Consider the following 26,304-nt stretch of genomic DNA (forward strand, 5'->3'; position numbering starts at 1 on the left):
GATTGCAGCCGCCCCCCTTTTATTATGAAAAAACATGCATAACACACCTCTTTATTTATTTATTTTACATATTTACACAGCCATATGCATACTCATTAGAACAAAAAGAAAACGCAAGATGCAACACATTCAACTAAAGTTTAAAACACAGATAGACAAGACAGAAAAATAGCGAGGTAACCTGTAGGCTCTAGCATGGTTTATAGCCTACAGCCCCCCCCCACCCAAAATCAAAGAAATCCAATTCAAAAACTACAGATCGACAAGACAGTACAATAGTGCGGCAACCTACAGGCTTTTGCGACTGCGCTAAGCAGTCAACTAAAGGGTCCGACCCGTTAGCCAAGGGCTAGCGAGTTTGGTCCTTCCGTGGTCGTTACACTACCCCTCTCCTTCGGGAAGCTTCAGCATTATCAGCTCCCTCACGCCTCTGGGCGCACGTGCTTCCGATGTAGCGAATTGTGTTATAGACTCCCCTTTGTCATCTGGGACTTGTAGAAAGGCCACACAATAGTGGTCAGGACAAGCGACAAAGGAAGGATGCAAGCACAAGTTAGCCATGAGGGCAACGGGTGTTTGAACTAAATCAACAGTATTATAATATTGTAGCGAATTCAGGGGGGCAGCCAGGAATCTGTCGCAGCCGGGAAGCGAACCCGTGACTGCGCTAAGCAGTCAACTAAAGGGTTCGACCCGCTAGCGAGTCTACTCATCTGTGGTCGTTACACTACCCCCCGCCCAGTTCGGGACAGCTCCCTCAGGCCTCTGGGCGCACGCGCTTACTGAAAGAGGGGGATAGTGTAACGACCGCGGATGTGTAGACTCGCTAGCCCTGGGCTTACAGGTAGGACCCCTTTAGTTGACTGGTTAGCACAGTCGCCCGTGGTGCGGAAGACCCGGGTTCGCGCCCCGGCTGCGGTGGTTCCCGGCTGCCCCCTGAATTCACTACATTGGTGTCATAAGTGGGATGGTGAGACCGTGAAGCCATCGGAAGCGCATGCACCCAGAGGCTTGAGGGAGCTGGTATGCTGAAGTGCGGGGGATGCGCTTCCCGATGGAGGGGGGGGGGGGTAGTGTAGCGACAACGGATGACGAGATTTGCTAGCCCTTGGCTAACCGGGGTTTGTGTTCGTGTCCCGGCTGCCACCTTAATTCGCTACAATATTTTGTGTTTCTTAATTTTTCATCAGTTGCCAGGTGAAATGATGTTTTCACTTATCTGGAATTAACAGAGGGCCTTAATTCACCACCATGATGTTCATGGGTTGAGAAATGTTTACTCACAGACTACCAGACCATCTCCCCATTTCTGCAGTTTTCTATAAATTTAGGTTGGAACGAATGGTGCCAAACCCGGGGCTTCACGAGCCACGGCTGAGCTGAAGCAGGCCGAGAGCAAAATGGAGCAACATGTATTCATTCACGTGTGCTTGTTTGAGCTCATGCGGGGGGTTTGTTTGAGTGATATGGGTTATATCTTGTCTGGTCTCAGAGGCCATGCAGGGTGGTGCTGGTTAGCACTCGGATGAGAGACCACCGGGAAACATCGTAATCTCGGTGCCGTAATCTCCCAGAGAGTTTGACGGCCGAGCACTCAGCTGTTTTTATTAGGGAATGTAAAACATCTTTTTTATTATTGCTTTTGAGTCGTTGCCCTATGTTTTTATTCATTTTATTGAACACTTGTGTGTGACTTGTTATCTTTTATTTTCGCCAAAGCTCTTCGTGCTGCACTTAATTGAATGAGAAGTGCCGCGTAAATAAAATTTGTTGGTTTTAAACTTTTATTGATGTGCATGTTTGTTTGAGCGAGGCAGGTGAAAGGAGGTAAAGGAACCCTCAAGATCTTCAATAAACCCAGAATAATCCACGACGACTGGGAATAAAAATGTGCACCTGTTTCTGAGTGTGGGTATATGTATGTGAATGCATGTTTGTGCCAGACCTTTTGTGTGGGAAACCGAGATTGATGAGGGAGGCCTTTTGGAGGTGAAGGAGGCGCAGCAGAACCAAAGGGATCATAATTAATACCTCGTATCTTAGTACGTGTGTGCACCCGTGTGTGCGTGGACATATGTGTGTGTTTTGTCAAGTGATTTTTGTGCGCGCGAATGTTATTTACATTTGTGTTCATGCATGTGCATACACTTTCAAAAATGCGTTTGTGCATGCATATTTGTGTGTGATAGACGCGTGCACGAGCATTTGCACGTGTGTTTGTGAGTTTGCCTTGCTGGGTGTGTTTGTGTATTGTGACAGATGGCCAGTTTAATAATCTCGCTAACATGGTCGCCTGTGGGGTTGGCACGGCCATGATGAGGGGTGTGACCTTGTTTTTATGACCTCACAGAGGGGCAGACTGTTAGATCTGGGAGAATATGAATTCCTACCTGGGCACTTGCTTGTGTGTGTGTGTGTGTGTGTGTGTGTGTGTGTGTGTGTGTGTGTGTGTGTGTGTGTGTGAACAAGCTGTTTGTGAGAGTGAGACCTTCATTTTAAAAATGATTCCAGATCATGGTCAAAGCTAGACTCGCCTTTGTCCTCCTCTCGTACCTTTTAAGAGGAAAATCCATTGAGACCTGCCGGTCGCTGGACACAGAAAGAAATTGCTTGCTATGAAGAGATAGGGGAAACATTTGCAAAACTGAAAAAAGAAACTGATAATAATACAAATAAAAACCAAACGTGACCTGTAATGATCTGTGCCCTCTGGCTATGTTAACTTATAACATTAATAAAGCAAGGACGACTTCTCTCGTGCTGGGTGTTTATTCACCGACCGGATTCCGACTGACGTTGTTACGTACATCACGTGACTTTGTTGTGGCGCTACGGAAAGCCGTAAGGGACATTAGCAAATCAAATATTACTAGCAAATATTACATCTCCCTTTTTCTGAAAAGTGCTGCTTTCTCTGCAGAGATACAGACCACGTTGAGCACGTTTATAAACGAATACAATCTTAATAAGAAAGAATATGAAAATGGAACTCTTATATAACTGGACTGCAACAAAGTAGTGTAAAACATTTCCTTCCCTGTCTAAATGTGACACCGTAATAACATTTCATCTTTTTTTTTTTTTTTTTTTTACATTCATAAGTCAAGGATTTGTCTTGGTTTGACCGTGCGACCTGACCTCGTGGTGTAACCAGGCTGTGTGTCTGGTTGTCGCTGATTGTTCGTGTCTGGAGGTTCAGCATGCTCTTGCTGATGGGCTTGTGTGTTGTTGTTAGCGCTGGTAACAGTCTGCTGTGAAGTGTGTGTGTGTGTAGTGTGAGTGTTCACTCTGCTTTGTCGCAGGTGTTGACGGTTGCGTTGGTAGATCTGACCTTCTTTGGTTTGGATGTGGTAGCTCCTGTCTGTGTTCGCTGGTCTTTCCACAGTTGCAGGTCTCCAGGATCCATCCTCCTGCCGGAAGCGGATTGGTGTGCCTGCGGGCAGGTGGGGCAGAGGTTTGGCTGTTCGGTTGTAGTATGCCTGCTGGCGCTGTTGACATATCTCTCTCCTTTTGTGAACATCCTCCTGACTGGCGATCTGTGGCTGCAGGTGTTTTGCTGTTGATGGGAGAATGGACCGCAGCCTCCGACTCATCAGTAGCTGTGCCGGTGATTTCAGGTTGTCCACCGGTGTGTTGCGATACTCCAGTAAGCTCATGTAGGGGTCTTTGTTCTCAGCTTTGGCTTTGTCCAGGATGCGTTTGGCCGTCTGGACAGTCTTCTCGGAGAGGCCGTTGCTCTGTGGGTAGTGGGGGCTTGTGGTGGTGTGTGAGAAACCCCATGTCTGTGAGAAGTTGCGGAACTCACCAGAGCTGTAGCACGGACCGTTGTCGCTGATGATAGTCTCGGGGATTCCGTGTCGAGCCATTGCTGCTTTCAGCTTCATGATGACGGCAGATGAGGTGCAGCTGTAAAGTCTTTCTAGCTCGAAGAATCTGGAGTAGTAGTCCACAGTGACTATGAAGTCCTGTGAGTTCCATGTGAATAGGTCTGTGCCTATCACTTGCCACGGCCGCTCGGGTATGGCGTGTGACATCATTGGTTCCTTTGCATTTGCGCTGCGCCGTTCTTGGCATATGCTGCAGTCTGCTACCGCATCCTCGATCTGTTTCCCCATGCCAGGCCAGAACAGTAAGTCTCTTGCTCGGCATTTGCTTTTTTCCACGCCAAGGTGGCTGGCATGGATGCGCTGTATCATGTCCTTGCGAAGCTTTTGGGGGACAATGATTCTCTCACCTTTGAACAGGATACCGTCCATTTCTGAGATTTCTGCTCTGTGGTTCCAGTATTCCTGGATGCTGGGCGGGCACTTTTTCTTTGTGTCTGGCCAGCCAGTGAGTGTGGCTCGTCTGAGTGCGGTGAGCTGTGGATCTTGCGCTGTTTCCTGCTTGATTTCTGTGAGTCTTGTGTCGCTCACAGGGATGTTGCTGAGGACTGTGTGCACTTGGGCCTCCATCCCTTCCTGTAGGTCACTGTCGTGGTGTTCTATTGACTTGCGTGACAGTGTGTCGGCCACCGGTATGTCCTTACCGGGGCGGTGGATGATTTGGATGTCGTATTTTTGGAGTGCCAGGATCATCCGTTGCAGCCGGGGTGGTGCTGCTGCCAGTGGCTTTTTTAGTATTGCCTCCAGAGGCTTGTGGTCTGACTCCACAATCACTTTTCGTCCGTACATGTACTCGTGGAACCTCTTGCAGCCGAAGACCACAGCGTAGAGCTCCTTCTCTATCTGTGCGTAGTTTTCTTCAGTGCTGTTGAGTGACTTGGACGCATAGGCAATTGGTTTGCCATCTTGGAGCATGACAGCCCCAAGGCCACTTTTGGATGCATCCACTTGGAGTCGCAGCTCTTTCTGCGGGTCGAAATATGAGAGTACTGGACCTGGGTGCTGTGTAATGAGATTCTTCATCTCTTGGAACGCCTTGTCGTGGACTGCATCCCACACAAACTCACTGTCCTGTTTCAGAAGCTGTCTGAGGGGTGAGTTTATCTGTGAGAGGTGTGGAGCGAATCTGGCGAGGTAGTTGATCATGCCGAGGACTGTCTCCAGCTCTGCTTTGTTCTGTGGGGGTTGCATGTCCTTGACTGCCTTCACCTTGTGTGGGTCTGGTTTGATGCCTTCGTGTGAGAGCGTGTGGCCAAAGTAGCTTACCTCGGACACGCATATGTGACACTTGTCGGGGTTGAGCCGCACCCCTCGCTCCCTTGTGCGCTTCAGCATCGCTCTGAGACGCTGGTCATGTTCCTCTTTAGTCTTGCCGAACACTAGTATATCGTCCACTATGGCCGTCACACCGTCCAATCCTTCATATGTTTCATCCACGCGTCTCTGGAACTCGTCTTGAGCGGACACGATTCCGAATGGCAGTCTGAGGAAACGATACCTGCCAAACACTGTGTTAAATGTCGTCAACATTGAGGATTCAGTGCTCAGTTTGATGGCCCAATAGCCTGACCGCGCGTCTAACACGCTAAAGTACTCAGCTCCAGCAAGCTTTGTGGTGGCGTCCTCCAGCGTGGGGAGGGGGTAGTGAGGTCGTTGTATCACTTTGTTAATAGCTCTGGGGTCTAAACACACTCTAAGTTTGCCTGTCTTTGGCTTCTCAACAATGACGAGTGCGTTCACCCATTCTGTGGGTTCTGTTACCTTACAGATTATGCCGCCTTTCTCCATGCTGTCAAGCTCGTCCCTCAGTTTGCTGCGTAGGGCGATGGGGATTCTGCGTGGCGGGCAGACGACCGGCGTTGCATCTGGTGTGACGCGGAAGGTGCACTCGCCTGGGAACTCTCCTATTCCTTGGAAAACATCTGCATACTCATCCATTATGCTCTGTGATGTGACATTGTTTTCCTCGCTCACAGCCATCACTATTTTTACCAAGTTTAGGTCACGGCATGTTTTCATTGCCATGACTGGTGGGGCGTTTGTGTCAAGGACGTAAAAGTCCAGCATAATTGCATTGTCTCTGTACTTACATTTGAGTTTGCATGTGCCTTTCACGCTCAGCGCGCCTCCTCCATATTCAGTGAGTCTGTGTATTGCTGGTTTCAGTGTCACATTTTTGAACAGCGCCTGGAACAGGTTGGTGGGAATAGTATTGGCCTGTGCCCCAGTGTCTAGTTTAAACTTTACCTTCTGTGGAGGTGTGCCAATTCCAACCTCTACGTAAGCCTGCTCGTTGCTTTTTCCGTTGTTCTCTATTGAGATGCAGTCTATGTACAGCTCTGTCTGTTCTCCCACAGCGGTGCTCTCCACTGTAATGTTGTCGAAGTACAGTTCTTCCTGTTCTCTGTCAGTGGTGCACTCTTCTGGGTTCTCTCCGACGGCATGTACTGTGCCGCGGTAGTACTTTGTCTGTCCCTGGGAGCTAGACTTGCATACTTTAGCAAAATGATTGAGCTTCTTGCATTTAATGCATTGTTTACCCTTAGCTGGGCAAGTGGCTTTAGCGCCGTGTAGCCCTCCACAATAGCTACACGCCCTAGCGGCGGTGCTAACGTTACCCTCCCTTTGTCTGAAGTTAGCGTTAGCTGCTTTGGGTGCGTTCGGTTTGTAAGTCTTTCTGCCTATTGCGTGCACCGTTTCATGTGTGCTGCCCTGGCCCATAGACTTTAGCTGTTGCTTTGCTAGCTCGTGTGAGCGGGCTACATCTATGGCCTTTTCTAGCGTTAGCTCAGCTCCCTGGCTAAGTAGCTTTTCTCTCACTCTGGGTGAGTTGGTGGCAAACACGATGCGGTCCCTGACCATCTCGTCGGCATTTGGGTAGCCACAGTCTTTGACTAGGAGCTTTAGCTCAGTTACAAATCGTTCGAAGGATTCACTCTCTCCCTGCATCTTTTCATGAAATTTATATCTGGCATAAATCGGGTTTGCTTTGGGGGTGATGTACTCAGTGTACTTATCGTAGTACGTTTCTAGCTTCTTGGCTTGTTCTCCGCTGAGTGTCCAAGTGTTGTGCACATCGCGCCCTTTTTCCCCTATCCAGAGCAGGAGGTAGCTGCATTTCTCCTCTTCATTCTTCCCGCGCAGGGGGCCCGTGAACATTAGCTCCGTTGTTTGTCGAAATCGTCTCCATGCTTCAGGTAAGTTCGCCGATTCCCAGTCCATCCGTGGAGCTGGAACGCCGTACGAATCCATATTGGGTATTTAAACTCCGCTACTCTGACACCATGTAATGATCTGTGCCCTCTGGCTATGTTAACTTATAACATTAATAAAGCAAGGACGACTTCTCTCGTGCTGGGTGTTTATTCACCGACCGGATTCCGACTGACGTTGTTACGTACATCACGTGACTTTGTTGTGGCGCTACGGAAAGCCGTAAGGGACATTAGCAAATCAAATATTACTAGCAAATATTACATGACCTATTTACAAAGGCACACTAAAAACAGCCAAAAGGCATGCCACATACAAACTCCTTCACCACCAGATCTTGCATTAATATCTAAAACTCTAAGCATCAATACACTGTAAATTAATAACATTCATACTGATCCAATTTTCCAACAGTTAACCTTCTTGAGACAAACCCTGAGAGCTGTTTTATTCAGTTCAGTACATTGGTAAAAGCATTTGTTCCTGTGATATAAATACAAGGCCTCCCAAAGCCTGGTGCAAGATAGCGGTATGGTCAAAATCTATGAATTGCAATAAAATGGTAAGGGAAATCGTTTATTCAAAAAAAGATTTATATGCATCAAGGAAATCATGTTTCCTTATTACATGTCCAAAGTCCGATAAATATGGAAAAGTTGTGTGATTGCTCTTCTGTTACAAAAATTTCTTTAATGAAATGTAATCTAAAATCTAACTTCTGCGTGTGCACATAATAATAATAATAATAATAATAATAACAATAATAATAATAATAATATTGTAGCGAAGTTGCTACCACGTCAGAATTGTGCCAATTGTCCTGTTTTACCCATCAGGCACTGCGTGCAGATTGTCAGTTGTTATTAAATGTTTTGTAAGTGTTTTATGTGGTTTTATGTGTTTATGTGATTACTATTTGTTGTGGTGTAATTGTAGTTGTCATTCTGTTGTGTTGTGTAACCTTGTAACTGAAAACCTGAACAACTTTGTTGTTCGAGTTGATGACGCCCATGTATTGTGTCACATTTCGGTAAGTTCTTGTTTCTATGTGAGTTCAATAAAGGGCTGCAAAGTTTAGAGGTGGAAAAACCCGGTCCGGAAAGTAAAAATCCTAACCGTGTCTTTACTCCATCCACGTATTAAACCGGCTGATTTGGGAAAATAGTCAGCGCAATCTGATGGCTTAACACATGGATGGAGTAAAGACACGGCTAGGGTTTTTACTTTCTGGACCGGGTTTTTCCACCTCTGGTTGTCGTTGCTTCTACGTTCGCCACAATATATTTGATCTGTGGGCGCCTTTCAGAGCACTCAAGGACACCTTACAGAACACAATTAAAAAAACAAGCAGCACTGTATCAGACAGCATAAAATCAAAACAAAGCAGGGTAGACAATAAAAAGTTAATACAACAGATAAGTATAAAATCATCATCTGCACAAAACTCAATGAAGTGTAGATCAGACTGAATATGACAGTTTGAAAAGCTACGTTTTGAGATGGGATTTGAAGGTTGAAAGACAATCAATGTTGCAAATGTCTTGTGGGAGAGAGTTCCATAGGCGGGGGCAGAATGACTGAAGGCTCTAGACCCCATGGTAGTCAAGTGGGCTGATGGTGTAGTGAGTTAGAGAGCAGAGAGGATCTAAGAGTGCAGGAGGGCGTGTGGATATGAAGGAGTTCAGAAAGATATGAAGGAGCTAGGTTAATAAGGGCCTTAAAGGTGAGAGGCAGTATCATGAAGGTAATACGGTATTTAACAGGGAGCCAATGGAGTTGCTGAAGAACAGGAGTGATATGCTCTATGGAAGTTCTGGTAATGATATGGGCAGCGGAATTCTGGACCAACTGAAGTTTATGAGGACACTTGAGGGGAAGACCAAAGAGAACAGAATTGCAGTAGTCAATACGGGATGTAATCAGGGTGTGAATGAGTATGGCAGTGCTGTTAGGTGTAAGTGACGGGCGAAGACAATTAATATTGTGTAGGTAGAAGTATGCAGACCAAGTAACATTGTTGATATGAGCTTCAAAAGATAATGTGCTGTCCAAGATGACACCCAGACTCTTAGCCTGAGGTGATGGAGGAACTGTAGAATTGTCAGTAGTCAGAGAAAAACTATCAGGTTTAGCCAAAGTAGATTTATTACATACTAAAGGGGAAGTGGGCACAAGAGTGGAGGTAGGCTTGGTGGATAGATAGAGCTGGGTGTCATCTGCGTAGCAGTGAAATTGAATGCCAAATTTCCTGACAATGTGGCCAAGAGGTAATCGGTAAATAATAAATAGGAGGGGTTCAAATACAGAGCTCTGGGGAACACTGGTAGTAGCAGCAAAGGACTGTGATCTCAAATTTCTAAGTTGGGCAAATTGAGTGCAGTCAGAGAGATATGATCTAAAACAGTGAAGGGGGGGGGGGCAGCCAGTTATTCCAATGGAAGCTAATCTCTCTAGGAGGATCTTATACCTGGCTGACTGGACTGATAACATTCGAAGTGGGTGGATCGTATGTGAGATCGTATCAAAGGCTGCACTCAAGAAGGACAAGTATGGTTAAGAGCATAGAGTCAGCTGCCATCAACAGATCATTAGTGATTTTCACCAAGGCTGTCTCAGTACTGTGCATGGAGGAAAAACCAGACTGGAATCGTTCAAACAGATTGTTGTGAGTCAAGTGAGCGTGTACCTGAGATGCGACTGTTCTTTCAAGTGTTTTAGAAAGAAATGGTTAATTTGAGTTTGGGCGAAAATAATTCAAATTGTTGGGGTCTGCACCAGGTTTCTTGAGTATTGGAGTTATTGCAACTGTTTTGAGAGATGAAGGAACAAGACCAGAGGTAAGGGAGGAATGTATGATATCATTTATTTGGGAGGATGGAGAAGGTAGACTGACTGTTACTAAATGAGTAGGAAGAGGGTTTAACTGACAGGTAGATGATTTGGATTTGCGAATAAGACCAGATATTTCCACAACAGTTTGGAGTTTAAAACTGGATAGTGAAGAAGAGAGGGAAACATAGAAGGGTGAATAAGATGCACTGTATGCAGTATTGTTCGACGAGGTCAATTGCTGATGAATATTTTCAATTTTGGCATTAGAAAAGGTCATGAAGGTGTTACATTGAGGCCATGTGATGGCCTGGTGGCCTGTCCAGGGTGTCTCCCCGCCTGCCGCCCAATGACTGCTGGGATAGGCTCCAGCATCCCTCCGACCCTGAGAGCAGGATAAGCAGTTTGGATAATGGATGAATTGATGGTGTTACATTGAGCAATTGAACACAGGTGAGGTGCAAGAGTGTCCGGTGGCAGTGAAATATTGTTTACCATGGAAAACAGGGCTCTAATGTTCCCTTCGCAATAAGTCCTCCAACCCATACGGACACATAGGTTGTTTGTCCTCTAGTACGACCCACAGGAGCGTTCCCTAAATTAGTGCACTTACCAGCGGCAGGAGATATGCCACAGATATGTTTCACCTCTGTGCATTGTGGATTTTTAAAACAATTTGAGAATGACAGAACATGTAGTCAGTGCATTTTTGGTTTGTTTCTACATGTAGTATAGTAACTAAGATTGCTATTGGCAGTATGTTTATCTATGAATAACGTTATAAGGGCTAACTTAACATTAGCCAAAAGTTAGAAAGTCAGCTAGCGTGGACATTATAACTGCTAAGTGACATTAAACTTTACTTTTATTAATAATTGTTCTCACAATAGCTTATAGAAGGAGATAGCTTATTGTTGCAGGGAAAGTAATGCATTAAAATTATGGAGGACTGCGAGGAAGTAGCTTAAAACGTAACTGTAGGTCACAATAAGCTGTTTGTACAAATGACCTATGGGGTCGTTTTTTGGTGGAGGACAGTCTCTCTCTTCGCCTGATCTAATTAAATTTGCATAATAAGACGATTTAGCTGTGGACAGAGCCTCCTTATAATGAAGTAGTACCATGTGGTCATCATACATGTCTTTATGAACAACAAGGCCAGTTTTCGTGTAAAGGCATTCCAGGCGACGGCCTTTAGCTTTAAACTGGCATAGTGCAGGTGTAAACGAAACAGACCGGATTTTTAAAGGAGCAAGATCGTTTGAAAGACTATAAAGTCCATCGTTATAATGACAGACCAGTTTGTCTGGGTTGGATAAATTGTCATTGCTGGGGAGGTTATCAATTCCACAGATAAATCAATATTCTTATGTTAAGGAATGAGATGGAGCGTGACAAATTTGTTTTGGATACTGTTAAGTTAACATCGCAAGACACCAACTTGTGGTCAGAAATGGATGCATGTGAAGCTCTCCGTTTCCTATCAATCTTTTAACTTCTCTTGGGTTTTCTCCCACTTTCTTTATCTTTGCTACACTCTTTTTCTCATTCTTTTTCTCGCCAGCTAACCTTCAAACAGGTGTTTATGCCTCTACATTAGAAGCTAGAATATCAGGTTGTGCGTTAATTTCAAACATGTTTTCATGTATGTTTTAGTGTTTGTGTAAGCATACTTACATGTGTGTAATGACAGCAACCACTGTGCACATTTGTATGTGTTTGTGTCTTTGAATGGTATTGACAACAACAGCAGGAAGACAGCGTATGGTAATGACTCTCCATCTTAGTCCACTCCACTCAATCTCAATATCGCTTTTATTTCTCTCAGTTGACCTGGATCTTAATCCAGGGCCGGCTCTAGGCTATTTTAGCCTGTTTGCTTACACGGAAATCATGCAGGTTGTAAAAACAAGCTTGTCTTTACGTAATAAAGCACTTAACAATGACTTTTTAACATAGTCATGGTAATCAACAAGACAGTGCAAATGGTGAAATAAACAATATAAAGTTATGATGATAATAACAATAAACTATGTAAACATGTAAAATTATAAACTTTTTTTGGGTTCAGAAGAGAAAACCAAAACAATTAACAACACTGGACTGCTTTTTATTCAAACTGTATATATATATATATATATATATATATATATGTAGCTTTCTTGCCAAAAGAATATATCACTTACTAATGTACAAAAAAAAGCTAAAGTTGTCAAACCATAAACTGCAAATAATGTAAAACTTAACACTGACATATTGCTCACAAATGCAGTAAAAACACAACTCAAATTCTAAATTTTTTCCTCTTCAGTATGTATGCCAGTCATGTTTAATTATGACAATACAACACCCCTCATCGTAATGTTCTTTAAAACTTTACTCTTCTTGACTTTCTCAAAGCAAAATCAAAGACGACATCGTCATATGAAATCTGGCGCGAGACCTCTGGATTGATGCTCCAGGTGACAAGCACAGGGAGACGTGCTGAGGCTTTGAGGAGCTCCTCTCTGCAGCTGCCATTGCCACTGGCATAGTGGCAGAGATTCTGAGGGCCACACACATTTTGATAAAACTCTGTCAGTTTCCACTCCTGAAGGAAGAACAACAGCTCTAAGGAGGCCATGTTTGTCTTTGGCCAATCTGGAAAATTCTGCATCTCCAGAGCAAGTTCGCTGTGGTCTAACTCAGACTTCCCACCACAACTCAGAGTTTTGCTGAGTGCTTCGAATTGCTCCAGAATGTCTCCAGTGCACATGTTGGCGAAGTGGAAAAGCACCCCAAACTTGTTTTCAACTTTGGTACTAAATCGCCCCTGCAGTGATGCAATAGAGGTATCTGCCACTGCATTGAAAAATGAAACTTCACGTTTTTTTCAGGGCATCGCTAAAAGGCTCATCTGGTGACTCATAGGAGAACTGCTTCTTGGTTGACCTGAGCCTCTTCTGCTTTTGGTCCACATTCATGTCCTGACATCTCTTTTGAAGATACATGGGAACAGACAAACCCAGAGTCTCTGTAACTGACAAGGCAGGCTTCAGTTTCTGCTTCTGACGGTATCGCCACATCCTGTGCTGACCAACTGGCTCATCTTTACGCAGATCTTAAACAGATACCCGGAACTCTGTCTCCTCCTTCTTCAAAGACTCCACCGTCATCTCGGTCCAAAAGAAACCCTTCATCACAGGACTGAATGACTACAGGCCTGTCACTCTGACGTCATGAAGACTTTCAAATAACTGGTGTTGGCCCATCTGAAGAACATCACAGGACACCTGCTGGACCCCCTGCAGTTTGCCTACCGGGCAAACAGGTCGGTGGATGATGCAGTCAATATGGGATTGCACTATATCCTGCAACACCTTAACTGCCCAGCAACATATGCAAGGATTCTGTTTGTAGACTTCAGCTCGGCGTTCAACACACGGCGTTCATCTCCTCCAATCCTTCCAATCTCACTGTATCCCTTGCCATCTGTCAGTGTTAGCAGTTAGCTTAGCCTGCCCCGCTTCCGCGTCCTGTTAGTCCGCCATTGGTGTTACCTCTTCAGGTGCAGCTCCAGGCAGGGCCGTGGTCCTTTGGCCTATCGGATGCAGCAGACCAGGCTCCCTCAGCCGATCCAACGCTAGCTCTCCAGCCAGACACCTTCAACACACCTCCCTCGCACTCCACACAACAACACAAATGCATATGTTACGGGTAATGTGAAAAAACGGTTAATGTGCAGATTGCCCAATGGGGCGGTTAATGTGCACATTACCCGCCAGAACGGGTTATCTGCACATTAACCGGGTAGTCTGCACACTACCTGTTTGGGTGGTTAATGTGGATAGAACGAACCACATTATCCACATTAACCGGGTAGTCTGCACACCACCCGTTTGGATGGTTAATGTGGATGGAACGAATTCACATTAACCGCATAGTCTGAACACCACCCGTTTGGACGGTTAAGGTGGATGGAACGAACCTGCAACTCATCTTTTTACGATAGTTTGATATTTAAACCAGCAATAGGCCTTTAGCCTAATGACTCATGAAGTGAGGCCATCTGAGGAATCACAAGTTGTGGTAAATGAAAGAACAGACGTTGGCGATATCATTCTGTCTTTAGATCAACGTTTCCCCCCACTTGTATAACTAGGCCATTAGCATCAAAGAACACAAAAATGAGCCCTCCTCGCTCTCTATCTGATCCCTGATATGAATGAATAGCCTACAAATTTGACAAGGGTGAAAAGAAATATCAGTCTCGGCCATCTCCCATCAGGCTGCTATAGCCTACTCTCACTGGAGACATGCGTCATTCAACCAATCCGAAATGGCAATCACTCCGTGGACAGACTGGTAAATAAAACTTTATGGAAGAGGGGTACTGGCGGGGAAAAAATAGTAAGACTAGATGATATGAAAACAGAACGAAATTCGTTTTATAAGCTCAGTATGTAGGAGCAGAAGCAGCAAAAAAAATGTCAAAATGCAATTCCTGTCTGCCAATCAGGCAAGAAAAATGAATGAATGGGCGATACCTTTCAGATGCACTTTTACACAATCACCAAAAAAGACAAAAATGTGCCCGATCCCCTCCCTCACCTGGCTAATATCCTACTAGTAGCCTACACATTTCATCGATCATATCCTAATCTAACCGAGAATATGGGAGGGAGCAAACAGACTACCCGGTTAATGTGGATAATGTGGTTCGTTCTATCCACATTAACCGCCCAAGCGGGTAGTGTGCACATTAACCGCCCCGTTGGGTAATCTGCACATTAACCGGGTAGTTTGCACATCAACCGTTTTTTTCACATTACCCGTAACACATACACAGTCAAAAACACTGCACAGTTGACGCTAGGCGAGGCCGTCGCCAGACCGCCTCAGTGTTTCCTCTTGGGCAGGGCCGCGGGCTAGCAGATAGCTTAGCCTGCCCCGCCTCCGCGTCCTGTCAAACCGCCCTCGGTGCCTCCTCCTCAGGCCCATAGGATGCAACAGACCATGCTCTCCCAGCCGATCCAGGGCCAGCTCTCCCAGCCAAGCTAAATTGACAATCAAAATAAAAACTTCACACGATGACACAAACTTAGACGCAGACGTAGACATGGACAAATACACTGCATAATCGGCACTGGGTGAGGCCGCTGCAAACGCGAATCTGCCGCTACCATCTTCCCACACTGGAAACGGTCCTCTTTAAATGCATTTAAATGCTTATAAAATTTTGAATGTTGTATGTTATCTTTAGCTTTAATTCCACAAACCGATTTTTGGGCCAAAATTCTTGATCAGAGAAGTCAAATTAACCTATTTTATACTACACAGAAAACACAATTTAGCATAAAAAGCTAGCTTGCTAGCTGATATGTTAGCTTCCTTTTGATGACAAACAAAAAGTCTTTATCCATCGAAATTCAGAAACTCGACAAATGCCATTATACTGGTATTTTTTCTCCTCCTCTTCCTTCCTCTGTATTCTCCCCTCTGCCTCAGACAACTTTGTTCTTTTCATTGATGCGCACTTAGCACTCTCTCAAAAGGGGATGATTGACGTGTGCTGTGTATTGCCATGTGTGATTAGGAGAGAGGAGGGGGCGACGGTAGACTAGAGAGGACTTCCCAGCATGCCCCGTGGTGTGCGCTCACTTATTGTTTCATTGTGTCATTTTTTTGTGTTGTTATTTGAGTTATTTGTGGGAAATGTGTTATGTGTCATTGCAGTTAATATCTGATATGATTTATCCCAGAATAGGGGATTTGACCACTTATGTGCATTATTGGTATGGAATCATGGGTGGTAGGGTTGGTTGCATCGGTCAGCCCCCCCCCCCCCTTGTTTGATGTATGTGTTCAGCTTCATTGGAGACTATTTCTTTTCAGAAAAACAAAACAAAAACTTGCCATTTCTCTTCCTGGTGATTCTGCACCATTCATCACAACAGGAAAGATCCCCCCCCCCCCGGGCGCCCTTCCAACGGATAGCGTCTAGGGCAACCGCTTATGTCTCCCATGCCTAAAGCTGGCCCTGTCTGAATCTGTCTTTTCAATATTAAATTACTTCTCTCTCTCTTCCTGTAATACGAGTGGCTTTGTTGCTTTCTTGCCCTTTCCCAATCCCTTTTTTCCATTTTCTTCTCACATATTATTGACTTTGCATATTAACTCTGCACTCAAACTCTGTTTCCTTTCCTTTCTGTCAGTCCAAAAGCAATCTTAGTTGAGGTGCGGTATAAGAAAAAATGGGCTTGTAGTACTGATTCAAAGAAAGCTGGAGGAAGAGAATGTAGATCCTGCAATTACACCACACTGCATCATTCATTCTGAAATTTGATAGTGTTATGACTGTTGTGGTGAAATGCATTAATTACATCAGATCAAGAGGTTTGCAACACTGTCAGTTCTGTGCATTTCTGGAGGAAATAGATACAACATATGGAGATGTATTGTACATCACAGAAGTGTGCTAGTTGAACAGGGGCAGTGTCCTGAAAATGTTTTTTGAATTGAGGGAGGCGACCAGAGAATTCATGAAAGAAGGCAGGCTACATGTTCCTGAGCTTGATGATCCCAAATGGCTCATGGATTTAGCTTTCTTAGTCGATATCACACAGGCACTTAACACTTAATTTAAAACTGCAGGGGCGAGACCAACTTGTCACTGTAGCATTTGATAGTGTGAAAGCCTTCTCTGTGAAACTCAGATTATGGAAAACAGTTCACAGAGAAAAGATTTGTCCACTTCCCAACATGCCACTCAATTATTGATGATGAGTCAATGCTGATGAGTATGACTGCCACTGACAATCTGCAGCAGGAGTCTGAGTATCACTTTTCTGATGTTAAGACTCACAGCACCACTTTCCAGTTATTTGCAGACCCCTTCTCCTTTAATGTGGACAGTGCTCCAAGCACATTTCAAATGGAGCTCACAGACTTGCAGTGCAACACTGAGCTCAAGGCAAAGTTCAGAGAGGCACAAGGAAAACAGGAGATGCTTGGACAGTTTCTCAGAGAGCTTCCCAAACATTCCCACAGTTGTCCAAACTGTTCAGGCAGGTCATTTGTCTTTTCGGCAGCACTTACCTGTGTGAGAAGTTTTTCTCAATTATGAACTTTAATAAATCAAAGTATAGGTCCAGACAGACCAAAGAACATCTCCAGGCTATCCTCAGGGTGTCTACTGCCCAGGCCCTGGAAGTAAATGTGCCTCACCTGTGTCAGCAGAAGAAGTGCCAGGTTTCTGGCAAGCAGTAGGCTAAATATGTAGGTCTAGGCCAGGCTACACTATGTATATAGTTACCTATTCATGTAAAAACTCTGAAACAATGTGAAATAATAATAAAAAATGATGTGAAGGTTACATAGTTGAACAGTTTTTTCTCTCCATCCCTATTGCACTGGCCCTCCTCCATAAGACTATTTGTCAAGTGGCCCACAGGTAATTTGAGTTTGAGGCGGCATGGTGGCGCAGTGCTTAGCACGGTAGCCTCACAGCAAGAAGGTCCTGGGTTCGGGCCCCAAGGTAGTCCAGTTTTGGGGGTCGCCCCGGGTTGTCCTTTGTGTGGAGTTTGCATGTTCTCCCCATGTCTGCGTGGGTTTCCTCCGGGTGCTCCGGTTTCCTCCGACAGTCCAAAGACATGCAGGTCAGGTGAATCGGCCGTGCTAAATTGTCTCTAGATGTGAATGTATGTGTCAGCCCTGTGATGGACTGGCGGCCTGTCCAGGGTGTGTCCCTGCCTGCTGCCCAAATGAGTGTTGGGATAGGCTCCAGCATCCCCGCGACCCTGAGAGCAGGATAAGCGGTTTGGATAATGGATGGATGGAATGGATGGACGCCTGCTCTAAACACTTTGCTCAACTAGAGATTGAGGATAACCTCCCAGCTTTGGTTGCTAAAACTGGGTGGAAACAATTAGAAAGTAAAAATAATAATAATAATAATAAAAATGACCTGCACTGAAAAAACAACCCAAAGTCTTTAGGGCAGCCCTTCATATTGGAGCGGTGACATGCAGAAGTGCTTGTAAACAATGTCGTACCAGCAACACGTGCATTATAGGATGGCTCAGCCTCAGTCACCTAAGAAAACCTGCTCCTCCGTTATCGACAGCAGAGGGCATATAACCAGCACCATATATTTCTGTTCCTGTGCTGACAACAAGTCTTGGCCAGGCTTGATAGACCACATTTTTCCCATAACCAGTTGGTAAACAAAGCCAACATGTCTTTTTTTGTCCTGAGATACAAGCTTTAAACAATGTTCACCAGTCTTGTTTCACCAATCTTTTTGACTTAGCACACATTCAATACAACAGAATCAAATAATGTTAAATTGCACGGGACATCCATTGTCAATGTTTTAAAAAGGTCTCTTTGGGTTACAATGTGATTCGCTATATCGCCAATTGGTTTCACTACGGAACTATCTCGCATTTAGAAATCCCCAGACATTGGTAGGCGGAGATCTCCGATTATCTGGTATCATGAGACTAACTGCATTGTAATCCTTGTCTCTTTTATCTTCTTGTTCCCCTTCTCCCTTCCCCGTTTGGTCCTGACCCCCTGTGGACCCCGCCTGACTTTACGACCCTGTTAGATCATAAGATCTAAAAATGACTCAGAGAGAGAGAGAGAGAGAGAGAGAGAGAGAGAGAGAGAGAGAGAGAGAGAGAGAGAGAGAGAGAGAGAGAGAGAGAGAGGCAGATGGGGGAGAAATTGGAAACTTAGACAAGGAAACCACAGCATGAGAATATTAAGTGCTATATGCTGATATATGACAATTAGATTCACCTTCTCTGTCTGTAATATTTGTCTGGCCATACAGATTTTGGTGCTGGTCTTTTCTTGGAGTGTGTATCTTGCCTTTGTTGCAGACATAAACCCAGAGAAGCAGTAAGGACAAGTGGATTTAATCAGTTAGTTTTTCCTATCCTCTGTGTCCTTCCAACAGGATCCTCAGTAACACTTCTGAGAGACACCTGCTGCATCCACCCATCAGTTCCAGTTACTCCTTCACCCACAGCCCTCACCTTTTCAATAGACCTTTTCTTTGGTTTTTAGAGATAAACTAAACCCTAGACCACTGTAGTGAGTTTACTTACATTCACAGGTTAAAAACCATGAAAAAAAAATGCCGGACTGGTCTTGGTATGCTGTGATGTTAGCATAGCAAGAAAAACAAAGCTGCAGATAATAACACTAATAATGGGTCTGTTTGATTTAGGTGTGCCAAAGAATCAGCATTGACAGTACTACTGACAATTGTTAGTGCTGTCTCTGCTGTCTCTGTCTGTCAATGTTTTTTTTAATTATTATTATTTTCCCCCCTTCTTCTCCCCAATTGTACCTGGCCAATTATCCCACTCTTCTGAGCCATCCTGATCGCTGCTCCATCCCCATCTGCCGATTCGGAGAGGGCTGCAGACTACCACACGCCTCCTTCGATACATGTGGAGTCGCCAGCCGGTTCCTTTTTTTTAAAAAAAACTTATATTTATTGGACTTTGCATTTTACAAATCATAGAATCAACATGAAATAAATCCAGTATAATGCCCATTCCTCCCCTGCTCCCTAACATGTCCCCCACCCCCCCAACATCCTCCGAAATGACATCAAGTACAAATAAATATATGACAACTATACAATGACCTCATTCACATAAACACACACAAGGGAGAAAAGGAAAAAAATCTATTAATCATAGAAAATACACTCATTTTTATTTTTTTAAACTAATTCTTAATTAGACTGCTACAGTTCTGCTCCAACCAAGAAGTGATTAGGCTATGAACTATCCCTGTCTGTTATTTGGGTTAGGTTATCATAGTAGGTAAGAAAAGGCCTCCAGACTCATTCTTATTTATTTGCATTCCCCTTCAATGTAAATTTGATTTTTTTCAAGCTTCAGGTAAAACATAATCTCTTTACGCCATCTTGTATAGGATGGTGGCACTGCTCTCTTCCAGTTGAGGAGGATGAGACGTCAAGCTAACAGAGTAGTAAAGGCAACCACATTGCACATTTCAGTCGACCACACTGCATCCTCTGGCCTCAATCCCAACAGGGCAATAATGGGCTGAGGTGCAATTGTCATATTATACATGTCACTAAGGGATTCAAAGACCTTTTCCCAAAAAGTCTGAAGGCTCGTTTTGGCCATCACAACACAACATGTGCAACCAGTTTGCAGTGGTAGTCTTAAATTGCTCACAGGTGGGATCAATGTTTGAGTATATCCTTGCCAGTTTCTCTTTAGTGAGATGAAGACGACGAACTATTTTGAATTGTGTTAGACCGTGTCTAGCAAAGGAGATGAGGAGTGTACTAGGTCGAGAACTGAAGTCAACTGGTCCTCTGCAAAAGACAGGCCTAGGTCTTGTTCCCAAATTGACCTTATGTTGTTCAGAGATTGTGGGTTAATAGTGTTAATTACATCATATATCCAGGAGATAGCCCCTTTGAGACTAGTATTAAATCCTAAGAGAATATCTAAGGGGGTGCTTGGAGGTTGCTCTGGGAAAAGGTGATAGCCTTTTTGTACAAAGTACCTAACCTGAAGGTATCGAAAAAAATGGGAGCGTGGCAGGACATACTTTTCTGACAATTGTTCAAATGATGCAAATACTCCGTATATATATAAATCTTTAACAACTCTAATGCCATTCCTGTGCCAGGCCCGAAAAGCCAGGTCTGATATAGAGGGGGTGAAAATACGATTTGCAAAAATAGGAGCCCGAAGTGAAGCATTCTGCAACCCAAAATGTTTGCGAAACTGTACCCAGATCTTTAATGTATGGTTAACTACAGGATTTTCAAAAGAGCCAGCACTAAGTGGTATAGGGGCCAACATTAAGGAGGAGAGTTTCAATTCAAAAGATTCCAATTTTACCCAGACTGGAGCTTCTGCACCATCCCTGACCCACATCATAATGTTTTTGATATTGCTAGCCCAATAATAGTGACGAAAGTGAGGCATGGCTATACCTCATAACCTTTTCGGCCTTTGTAGAAATGACTTACGAATATATGGGGTTTTGCTATCCCATATAAACCCAGTGAGGATTTGGTCCAGTGATAAAAAATGTGTTTTAGTAATAAAAATCGGAATACTTTGGAACAAAGAGAGAAATCTAGGAAAACATATCAATCTTAATTAGGTTAATCTGGCCAGCTAGTGATAGAGGTAAGGAGCACCAGTGGTGTATGTCCAGCTTGCACTGCTCGATAAGAGATGTGAAATTTAATTTAAATAGCATGTGAAAGGAGCGAGGTACCCCCACCCCGAGATATTTAAAGTGAGATGTCACTCTCTTGAATGGAAATGCTGTAGCTGGGATATTGAGGGCCACTGGGTTTACAGGATAAAGTTAACTTTTTCTAAGTTCAACTTGTAACCTGAGAACGTTCCAAATTGTTCCAAAATAGACAGGGCATGTGGTAGGGAAGATGATGGGTTGGCAATATATAAAAGGAGGTCATCGGCATAAAGACATAATTTATTCATGGTATCTCCTCGGGTTATCCCTTCTAAGGCCTGGCACTGATGTAAAGATGCAGCAAGTGGTTCGATGGTGAGCGTGAAGAGCAGGGGATTCATAGGGCAACCCTGTCTGGTGGATCTATGTAATGGGAAATATCTTGAATGTAAGTCATTCATATGCACAGAAGCTAAGTAGGATGCGTATAATAGTTTAACTCATGATATATAGTCATTACCAAATCCAAAATTTCTCATAGTCCTAAATAAACACTCCCCACTCGATCAAAAGCCTTCTCGGCGTCTAAGGATATCACAAGCTCAGGAATATTCCACCGAGTGTGAGTGTAGATAATGTCAAAGAGCCTATAAATATTAAAGTAGGAATGCTTGTTTCTAATAAAGCCGGTTTGGTCAGGCAGTACCAGATCAGGAAGAACATTCTCGAGCCGCCTAGCAAGGGATTTAGCAAGGACTTTATAATCCACATTTAGAAGAGAAATTGGTCTATGATTCACACAGCAGAGGGTCCTTGCTCTTTTTATGCAGCAGACAAATAGAGGCCTGATTCAGGGTTTCGGGGAGATTCCCATTTGAAAAGGATTCAGTAAACATAGACAATAATAATGGAGATGACTCCTTGAAAAATTCCACTGGGAACCCATCTGGTCCTGGGGATTCACCAGATTGCATTTTGATGGGTTCTGAGACCTCCGTCAATGTCAAACGGCTATCAAGATCACCTTTCTGAGAGTCATTAAGGGTTGGTAAGATTAAATTTTCAAAAAAACATCATTGTCATATCCAGATGAGTATAAATTAGTATAGAACGCCACAAAGGCATCATTAATCCCACTGTGGTCTGTGATCACAGAGCCCTAGGCGGTCTTAAATTGGGATATTTGGTGTGAAGCTGCCATTTGGCGGGCTTGGTGAGCAAGAAACCTGCCTGCTTTGTCACTGAATTCATAAAATGTATGTTTAGATTTTAATAGCAATTGTTTCGCTGTTGAGGTAGAGGCCAAATCAAATTCTGTCTGCAGACGAATTCGCTTTTGGTGTAATTCTGGGAGAAGCAGTCAAGGCATATTGGCTGTCTAGTTGCGAAATTTCAGCTGTGAGCTCTTTTAATCTGGCAACTTTTTTTTGTTTTTTTTTGTTTTTTTTGGTATTTGATGCATAGCCAATAATCTGTCCACGTAAGTATGTTTTTAGCCCCTCCCATCTGGTGCTATGGGATATTTCCGGAGATGCATTGGTCTCTATAAAAAGTTATATTTGTGTTTGGATGTATTTCACCAAAGTACCATCAGAAAGAAGAAGAGGGGTCAGGCGCCATATTTTGTATGGGGAGGGTATATCGGGGAAATCTAATTCAAAGGACAAAGGGCTGTGATCAGAAATCATTATGCTATGATAGGTGGGAAGACAAGAAGAAGGCAGAAGTTTTGCATCTAAAATAAAGTAGTCAATTCTAGAGAAAGTATGGTGAACAGGCGAAAAGAAGGAAAAAGCCCGACCTGTAGGGAACTGTAATCGCCACAGCTCTACCATTCCATATTTTATTTGTAATGAAATTATTAATAGGTGTAGCCATTTTAGTTAGAGGTGCAGGTTTGGATGAAGATCTATCGAGTTTGGGGCAGAGGACACAGTTGAAGTCACTGTGGTGATAGGAGTTAATACTAATATACTTACCAATACTTAGCACCTGAGAGCAGTGGCCACAAACGTACCTACCTGTAAGCTACACCAGTGTTGTCCTTAGTAGTCTGTAGGATTCCGGCAGAAGAAGACGCCACATGATACTTGATGCACATGTTAGCTGAGTTGTCACAGTACCTTAATAAATAGTTGTAATTGTTGAACCCAATGTTTCTTCATTTATAATAATAAACATTACATGGTACCAGGAGTGGTCCAGAGATAGTCGTCATGGAAAGTTTGAAGCCGCCTGATGCTGTGAATTGGACTGGAAATATGGACTAGGAGTGGCGGACGTTCAAACAGCGATTCATGCTGTACCTGCAAGCCCTCGGACTGGATGACAAACTGGACGCACAGAAGATTGCACTGCTACTTACCATCGCGGGACCTCAAGCACTGGAGGTATACAACACGTTTGTTTACACCGACGCAGCTGATAAGGCCACGTTCGTTGAAGTTGTCAAGAAGTTTGATGAACATTGTTTGCCAAAGAAAAAAGAGACACGAACGGTACATGTTTTGCATGCGCACACAGGAAAATGGTGAGAGCATTGACATTTTTTTGACAGACTTGAAATTGAAAGCTAACACGTGCAATTTTGGAGAGCTGCATGATTCAATGATCTGGGATCAATTAGTGTTTGGCATTAATGACAAGAACCTGAGAGATTACTACGAGAAACGGACCTTACCTTAGCTGGAGCTGTGAGGATATGCCATGCTAGTGAGGTAGCCCTGCAACATGCTAGAATGTTTGGTGGTGGCGTGAAGGAAAGTGAAAAAGACATCGCAGTGATAGCCACTGTGCCTGCACGGGCACAGAGACAGAGAACATCATGGCACTCAAAACAGCAAAAGGGCTTAGAGACTTTTAATTGTAAAAGATGTGACACTTGACATGCACCAAAACAATGCCCAGCTTATGGCAAAGTCTGTAATAAATGTAAAGGACAGAATCACTACGCGAAACAATGCTTTTCCAAGGGGAAACAACGCCGAGGTGAACATGTGCATGCAGCGGAAGAAACTGATTCATTCTTTGTGGGAATGGTAGCGCAGGAAGATGTCACGCCTAAAGGGACCGAACAGTCAAGTGTGAACAGAGTTGAGCAGGACAAGTGGACTGTTCCATTGCATATAAACGGAGCTGTCATTCCTCTCAAGCCGGACACAAGGGCAAAGGCTAACCTGATGAATGAGCTCGACATCAAAGCCATGAAGGTAAAGCCACACGTTCGTCCAAATTCTATTCCACTCAAAGCCTATAATGGAACAGCTCATCAACACCAAAGGCACATGCAGACTCAAGGTTAGAGTTAAAGGAAAAGAACACAACCTCATGTTTGTAGTACTTCCAGAGGGACACGACTCACTGCTAGTTGACCAGGCATCTGAAAATCTAGGCTTAGTCAAGAGAGTGTACTGCATCAATGTCAGTGCACAGAACAGCATAGAGTCAATAGTGGCTCAGTATCCAGACAGCTTCAAAGGGTTTGGTGTCTTACCATTCACCTACAAGATACAGCTAAAAGATGATACACAGCCAGTCGTCCGTGCTCCCAGGCAGGTTCCAGTGCCTATACAAGACAAGCTGAAACAAGAACTCGACCGAATGACGTCACTGGGAGTCATAAAAAAGTTGGGGGAGCCCACAGAGTGGGTGAATTCGACGGTGTGTGTCAAGAAACAGAACGGTGACCTACGTGTGTGCATGGATCTGAAAGACCTGAATGCCAACATAAAGAGGGAACATTACCAAATTCCAACCAGAGAGGAAATAACAAGTGAGATGGCTGATGCAAAGTTCTCAGAAAGCTGGATGCATCCCAGGGTTTTTGGCAGATAGAACTACATGAGGATAGCGCAAAGTACTGTACATTCAATACACAGTTTGGCTGCTACTTTTTCCAAAGGCTGCCTTTTGGAATCTCCTCTGCTCCCGAAGTGTTCCATGGGACCATGGAGCACATCATAGAAGGTATTGACGGGGTACGTGTGTATGTGGATGACATCGTGCTATGGGGATCCACGCTGGAGCAGAACAGTGAGAGACTCATCAATGTGCTCCAAAGCATCCAGAAGTATGAACTAAAGCTGAACAGAGCAAAATTTCAGTTTGGTGTGAACGAAATCACCTTTCTGGGAGACAAGCTGTCAGAAACAGGTGTGGAGCCAGACAAGAGCAAGGTGACAGCAATACTGGAGACGTCCAGGCCCGAGGATAAAAAAGGTGTGTTGAGAGTGCTGGGAATGTTCAATTTCACCAGCAAATTCATACCAAACCTGTCCTCAAAACTGTACACCTGAGAGAGCTGTTGCATGGCAGAATTGAGTTCAAGTGGACTGAGGATCATGAAAAGGAATGGACACGACTGCAAACCACTCTCACAACAGAACCAGTGCTGACATTCTTCGACCCGTCAAAAAAGATAAAGATATCCACTGATGCATTGAAAAATGGGATTGGAGCGGTGTTATTACAGGCTGATGGAGAACAATGGAGGCCAGTTGCCTATGTGTCAAGAACAATGTCCATGGCTGAATGTCGCTATGCACAAATTGAAAAGGAGTGTTTGGGACTGGTATATGGCTTTGAAAAATTCCAGTTATGTCTATGGCTTACCACCGTTCATGGCAGAGACAGACCACAAGCCGTTAATAGCCATCATCAAGAAAAACCTCAGCGAGATGTCACTGCGAATTCAAAGACTGATGATGAAGCTACAACGCTATGATTTCGACCTGATCTACACATCGGGTAAGCACATTGTGCTCGCTGATACTCTGTCCAGGGTGACAACATAGAGTGAAGCATGCAGCGGGAGCTCCAGAGACGGATATGACTCTCCACATGAACCTGATTACAGAATCGCTACCCGTGGCTGACATGAAATCCAAGCAGACTGCAGCTGAAACAGAAAAGGACACAGGCCTATAGGAAGTCATCAAGAATCTGAATGAGGGTTGGCCTAGAGGTGAATGTCAACAGTATTACAACATTAGAGTTGAGCTTAGCATTGTCAACGGGCTTCTACTCATAAAAAACAGAATTGTCATTCCTCGGTGAGACCAGAGATGCTGAAAAGGCTGCACGAGGGGCACCTCGGTATGGAAAAATGCAAGAGAAGCGCCAGAACAGCCGTTTATTGGCCAGATAGGCTGGTCTCAAGCTGTGAGACTTGTCTGAAGTATCACGCAAA

The sequence above is a fragment of the Lampris incognitus genome, chromosome 7 (assembly GCF_029633865.1).
Source record: "Lampris incognitus isolate fLamInc1 chromosome 7, fLamInc1.hap2, whole genome shotgun sequence".
NCBI classification, from domain to species: Eukaryota; Metazoa; Chordata; class Actinopteri; order Lampriformes; family Lampridae; genus Lampris; species Lampris incognitus.